The following is a 7,527-nucleotide window of genomic DNA, read 5'->3' as shown; positions in this document are numbered from 1 at the left end:
CCGAGTCCGATATGCGGAGCCGTTATCCCCATCTTTTCCCCGACTCAGGTACTTCCTTCTTCTGTCCGTTCGAGGACGAACGGTTATTTTAGAGGTGGAGAATGTGATGACCCAAAAGGTCATCACTTGTTTTTAAAATGAATTCTGCATTCCGAGGCCTTTAAAAACCTCTTTTAGCATCACCTCGATTTGCGTAAGTAGTCCGGGCGCGTAGCTGGAAAGCCTATATGTGAAAATCTGTGAAAAACTGATAAATTCTGACTATAAAATGAATTAATTTGATTTCGGTCAATGTTTTGGGTAAACGGACCCGGACCCGTGATTTGCCGGTCCCGGAGGGTCCGTAGGAAAATATGGGACTTAGGCGTATGACCGGAATCGAATTCTGAGGTCCCAAGCCCGAGAAATGAATTTTTGAAGAAAATTGTTTTCTGAAATTGTTTATAAGGTTTGGAAATAAATTTTGATTAGAACATGTTGGTATCGGGCCCGTATTTTGGTTCCGGCGCCCGGTACAGGTCTTATATATGATTTAAGATAATTTTGTGAAGTTTGGTACGAAACGGAATCCATTTGACGTGATTCGGACCTTAAATGCAAATTTGATGTTTAAAGTAGTTTTGAGAAATTTCATTGATCTTGAGGTTTAATTCGATGTTCATGATGTTATTTTGGTGATTTGAGTACACGAATAAGTCCGTAGGATGTTTTTGAGGTTGTGTGTATATTTGGTTTGGAGCCCCGAGGGCTCGGCTGAGTTTTGGATAGGCCACGGGGTGAAATTTTGGACTTAAGGAATTGCAGGCCTGCAGGCTTCGCATTTCCCAACCTCCCTTCGCAATTCCCAGGCTTTGCATTTCCCAACCTTCCTTCGCAATTCCCAGGCTTCACATTTCCCAAACTCCCTTCGCAATTCCCAGGCTTCGCATTTCCCAACCTCCCTTCGCAATTCCCAAGTTCGCATTTCCCAACCTCCCTTCGCAATTCCCAAGCCAGCAGAGGTCGGGGTTCGCAATTCCCATATCAGAGACCTGCAACTTTTATACTTAGACGATTTTAAACCCATTTTTCACATTCTCTCAAAACATAAACACACTTAGGCGATTTTCCAAGGATTTCTTCTTCTCCAAATCAATTGTAAGTCGTTTTTAACTAACTTTCTTCAATTCTTAGCATCTTTTAACATGATTTCAACTTCAAATCAATGATTTTCATGGGGGAAATTGGGTGTTTTGGGTAGAACCTAGGTTTTGCGAAAATTGGGGATTTGGACCTCGATTTGAGGTCCGATTTCAAAACAAATTATATATTTGAGTTCGTGGGGGAATGGATGATCGGGTTTTGGTTCGAACTTGGGGTTTTGACCATGTGGGCCCGGGGGCGATTTTTGACTTTTTGGGTAAAACTTTGGAAAATTCATTTTTATGCATTCGAATTGATTCATTTAGCGTTTATTGATGTAATTAAGTAACTTGTGACTAGATACGAGCGAATTGGTGGTGGAATCACGAGGTAAAGCTATAGTTGAGGCTTGAATTGTTTTCGTGGCATCGAGGTAAGTGTTTGGTCTAACCTTAGCTTGTGGGATTAGGAGTTGTGTCTAATTGCTACGTGTTAATTGTTGAGTACGACGTATAGGCATGGTGACGAGTATCTATACGTCGGTGTCAAGCATGCCCGCGAGTCTTGTATTGTAATCATTATGACTCTGTTGTGGTTTATTGTGCCTCACATGTTACTATCATCATTGTTCCCTTTCCGGGATGTTTGTTTTGATATTATTGTTCCCTTGACGGGATATTGTTGAAATATCATTGTTCCCTTGACGGGATGTTGTTGAAATATTAATGTTCCCTTGCCGGGAAGTTCTTATATTGCTCTTGTTCCCTTGCCGGGATTCTTTGTGATTATTGTTGGTTTGTAAATGGGAGCGGGTGGTACGCCTACCACAAGATAATTGAAAAGGGAGCGGGTGGTACGCCTACCACAAGATAACTGAAATGGGAGCGGGTGGTACGCCTACCACAAGATATAATGAAATGGGAGCGGATGGTACGCCTACCACAAGATAAATAAAATGGGAGTGGGTGGCATGGCTGCCACGAGCTAAATGAAATGGGAGCGGGTGGCACGCCTGCCACGAGATATATGAAATGGGAGTGGGTGGCATGCCTGCCACGAGATACAGGAAGGATCGGGTTGCACGCCTGCAACAAGATGTGAAAAGAAAGCGAAATCTGCCTTTGTTTTTCTTATCCTTGTTAGTAGTTGGATTTGTGGTTCCTTTATAATTCTCTTGATATTTTGTTGTTACCCGTTATTCCCCGAAGCATGCTTCCCCCCCATCTTTACTTGCTTATTCTTGTTCCTTTCCGCTGTATGTTATATAACTGCAGAGGTTTACTTGTAGTCTGGTCCTAGCCTCGTCACTACCTCGCCGAGGTTAGGCTAGGCACTTACCAACACATAGGGTCGGTTGTGCTGATGCTACACTCTGCACTCTTTTGTGCAGGTCCCAGTGCTGTTGACTTCGAACAGTAGATCAGTTGGCTATCTTCAGCCCACGTGGAGAACCAAGGTAGACCTGCAGGCGTCCGCAGGCCCTGGCGTCTCCTCTATCTTTTATTCCCTGTTTCATTTTCCTTATTTCAGAAATAGTGTACTGTTATTTCCTTCAAACTTTGTGTGTAGTGAATCTTAGACTGTTTGTGACCCTATGACACCAGGTTTTGGGTGGTTAAGGCTTGAGTAATTGTAATAGACATAGATTTCAGATATTTCATTTTATTGTTGTTTTCCGCTTAAATCTGAATTTCCGCTGTTATCACGTTATCGCCTTATAACTGTTAAAAAGAATTAATTGGATAATGAGGTAAGTAGTTAAAGGTTTGGCTTGCCTAGCTCACATTAGTAGGCACCATCACGACTCCCGAGGGTGGGAAATCCGGGTCGTGATAGATTGTTCGATCACTTGATGTGAATAAGGATCCATTCCGACCTCAAGAAAAGAATGAAGAGCTACTTGGTCCTGAAGTACCATATCTTAGTGCAATTGGTGCACTAATGTATCTTGCTAACACTACAAAGCCTGGCATAACTTTTTCAGTTAATGTCTTAGCAAGGTATAGCTCCGCTCCTACAAGGAAACATTGGAATGGAATCAAACACATACGGTATCTAAAAGGGACTACCGATATGGGCTTATTTAATGGCAATAATTGCAATCCCGATCTTGTTGGTTATGCCGATGCTGGGTATTTATCTGATCCACACAAGGCTCGATCTCAAACATGTTCTATGTTTACCTGTGGAGGAACTGCCATATCTTGGCGATCGACTAAACAATAAATTGTGGCTACTTCATCTAATCAGGATGAGATAATTGCTATTCATGAAGCAAGTCGAGAATGTGTGTGGTTGAGGTCTATAATACATCTTATTCGAGACAAATGAGATTTGAAATATGACAAGCTACCCACAATTTTGTATGAAGACAATGCAGCTGTGACGACCCAAAGGGGGTCATCACCTATTTTCCCTTTCATTCCGTGCTTCCGAGGCCTTGAAAACCTCATTTTTTACTTGCCTCGATTTGCGTACGCAGTCCGGGCGCGTAGCCGGAAAGCTTAAATATGAATTCTGTGTAAAAATTAATGAATTTTGATATTAATATGGTTAAAGTTGACTTTGGTCAACATTTTGGATAAACGGACCCGGACCCATGATTTGACGGTCCCGGAGGGTCCGTAGAAAAATATGGGACTTGGGCGTATGCCCGAAATCGAATTCCGAGATCCCAAGCCCGAGAAATGAATTTTTGTGTGAAATTATTTTCTGAAATTAATTAAGGAAAATGGAAAGGAAATTTGATCAGAAGACTATGGTATCGGGCTCGTATTTTGGTTCCGACGCCCGGTACAAGTCTTATATGTGACGTAAGCGCTTTCTGTAAAGTTTGGTTGGAAACGGACGTCATTTGACGTGTTTCGGACTTAAAAATGGAAAATTTGTGTTTTATGAAAAGTTGGAAGAAATCATGTGATTTGAGGCTTGATTCTATGCATATGATGTTATTTTGGCGAGTTGATCGCACGAGTAAGTCCGTAGGATGATTTTGAGGTTGTGTGCATATTTGGTTTGGAGCCCCGAGGGCTCGGGTGAGTTTTGGATAGGTGTCGAGTTGCATTTTGAGCCTTTGAAAAATTTGGTATCCTTCACTTCTGCAGGCTTCGCAATTGCGAAGCCAGCTTTCGCAAAAGCGAACTCGCAATTGCGAGCTTCCCATTGCAAATGCGATCCTTCACCTGGGCAGAAATCTTCGCAAATGCGATGTAATTCATCGCAAATGCGATGCTTGCCCATGAGCCCAGCCTTCGCAAATGCGAAGTGTTCAATCGCAAATGCGAACCTTCCACTTTTCTTCAAGTTCGCAAATGCGAACTAAAATCTCGTAATTCCCAGACCTGCTGGGTTCGCATTTTCCATATCTGAGACCTGCAATTTTTCATACTTAGACGAATTTTCAACCCATTTCTTCATTCTTTCAAACTCAAACACTCTATAGGCGATTTTCCAAGAAAACTTTCTTCCCCAAATCATTTGTAAGTCAATTTTTACTTAATCTCTTCAATCCTTTGCATTATTAAACATGTTTTCATCTTAAAATCAAGGATTTTCATGGGTGAAAATGGGGATTTGGGTAGAACCTAGGTTTTCTTCAAATTGGGGAGTTGGACCTCAATTGGAGGTCGAATTTCAAAACAAATCATAGATATGAACTCGTGGGGGAATGGGTAACCGGGTTTTGGTTCGAACCTCGAGGTTTGACCACGTGGGCCCGGGGGCATTTTTGGGAAATTTTGGGTAAAACTTTGGGAAATTCATTTTCATGCATCCAAATTGATTCAATTAGCATTTGTTGATACATTCAAGTAATTTGTGACTAGATTCGAGCGGTTGGGTGGTGAATTCGAGGGGTAAAGCTATACTAGAGGCTTGAGTTGAGTTTGGAGCATTTGAGGTAAGTGTTTGGTCTAACTTTGGCTTGAGGGAATAGGAGTAGAGTCTTATTGTTTAATTGCTATTTGTCGAGTACGGTGTATAGGCATGATGATGAGTATCTATGCACTGGTGTCGAGCATGACCGTGAGTCCTACTTTGCTAAATTATCGAATTTGTAATTGTTATTTATGAGGAATTAGTTGGAAATCTTTGACACTGAGCCAGTAATTGTTGAGACTAAGTGTGGATTTAATTGTGTTAAGATGTGAGGTTTGCCCGAGGGGCTGTATATGGGTGAGGTTTTGCCCGTAGGGACTGGTTATGTTTTCATCATTTTTGCTCACTGTTACACTGAGCCTCTGTTGAGAACTGTTGAAAAAATACTTCAAATAATTTTTTTGAAATTGAGTTNAATATTGTCGATGTTCGCTAAAAGAGGTATTCGATAATTGGCTTGCCTAGCTCCTATTAGTAGGCGCCATCACGACTCCCGAGGGTGGAAAATCCGGGTCGTGACAAGTTGGTATCAGAGCACTAGGTTACATAGGTCTCACAACTCACGGACAAACTCGGTAGAGTCTGAGGGATCGGTACGGAGACGTCTGTATTTATTCCCAGAGGCTACAGAGTTAGGAAAAAATTTATATTTGTTCTTTCTTGTCGTGCGGTTCTGTTTCTCAAACCCCGATTGAGTTTCTACTCTGTTCTTTCGCAGATGGCGAGAACACGCGCGTCCTTATCTACCGCTCAGCAGCCCGAGTCCCCAGCAGCAGCCCAGTGGCGGAGCCTCAGGTTGATTTGGAGGAGGAGGTTCCAGCCCCAGCAGTCCCGGTGGGCCCAGCTTAGGTCCCAGAGGGGTTCATTGCCATCCCAGTTCTTCAGGACGCTCTAGTCCGATTGGTAGGCTTCGTGGAGAGTGTCATTCGAGCGGGTTTGCTTCCAGGAGTTCAGCCAGCGGTGGCAGATCAGCCGGGTACAGTTGCTCAGGCCGGGAGTTAGATCACTTTTCAGGAGGCGGCCAATGTGGGCCATAGAGTTGAGGTGGTCCTGCCACAGGGAGGCGGTCATAGGTCGGATAAGAGGCCCCGTCATGCAGGCAGATTTAGTGGTACCTCGTCTGGAGGTAGAGGTACTTATGGTAGAGGCCGTTCTCCTAGGCCCTTTCAGTCAGCTCCCCATGTCACTCATGGTACTTCAGGTGGTCATTCAGGTCGACAGGGTCAGGCTCAGTTCCCTCAGCTGCAGCGTTTGTGTAGATGTTATGAGTGTGGTGAGTATGGTCACAACAGGAGGGTTTTCCCGAGGTTGAGGGGTGCTCAGTCGCAGCAGACGAGGTCTTGCCATGCTTGTGGTGATCCGAGGCACATTGTCAGGTTTTGCCCTCGAGTTTTGAGCAGCTCTCAGCATCAGAGTTCTCGTGCTATGATTCAGGCACCAGAGGTTCCTCAACTTGCCCAGCCAGCTAGAAGCGGTGGCAGAGGGTTTAGAGGTGGAGGTAGAGGTCTTAGAGGTGGAGTTCAGGTCGCCAAAGGTAGAGGCCAGCCAGCAGCCAGGCCAGAGGCTGAGTCTTCAGGTGCAAACGTTACAGGTACCATTCTGATTTGTATTAGAGATGCTTCAGTGCTATTTGACCCAGGGTCTACGTATTCATATGTGTCGTCCTATTTTGCACCCTACCTGGCTATGCCTAGTGCTGCTTTGGGTATTCCTGTTTACGTATCTACACCGGTGGGTGATTCTATAGTGGTCGACCGAGTTCATCGTTCCTGTGTGGTAGTGTTTGAGGTTCTTGAGACCCGTGTTGATTTATTGCTCTTAGACATGGTGGATTTTGACGTTATATTAGGGATGGATTGGTTGCCCCCGTATCATGCTATCTTGGATTGTCACGCCAAGATCGTGACCTTGGCTTTACCAGATTTGCCCTGTTTGGAGTGAAGAGGGACCCCAGGTCATACCACCCGCAGTGTTAATTCATATGTTAAGGCTCGACGCGTGGTCGAGAAGGGGGTGTCTAGCTTATTTGGCGTATGTTCGCGATTCCAGCGCAGAGGTCCTTTCTATTGATTCTATTCCTATTGTTCGGGAATTCCCCGAGGTGTTCCTTTCAGACCTGCCGGGTATGCCGCCCGACAGGGATATTGATTTTTTTTTTATTGATCTGGCTCCGGGCACTCAACCCATTTCAATCCCGCCATATCGCATGGCCCCACCTGAGTTGAAAGAGTTAAAGGATCAGTTGTAGGATTTGGTTGAGAAGGGTTTCATTAGACCCAGCGTTTTGCCTTGGGGTGTGCCAGTGTTATTTGTCAAGAAGAAGGACGGATCGATGAAGATGTGCAGAGGGTATTTGTCAGTTATATGCCAAGTTCTCCAAGTGTGAGTTCTGGTTGAGTTCGGTTGCATTTCTGGGTCACGTGGTATCAGCAGAGGGTATTCAAGTGGACCCGAAGAAGATAGAGGCAGTCAAGAACTATCCTCGACCAGCATTAGCTACAGAGATTCAGAGTTTCGGGGGGGGCCATG

This window comes from Nicotiana attenuata, chromosome 2, assembly GCF_001879085.1.
Source record: "Nicotiana attenuata strain UT chromosome 2, NIATTr2, whole genome shotgun sequence".
NCBI lineage: Eukaryota > Viridiplantae > Streptophyta > Magnoliopsida > Solanales > Solanaceae > Nicotiana > Nicotiana attenuata.
This window is presented reverse-complemented; position numbering follows the sequence as displayed.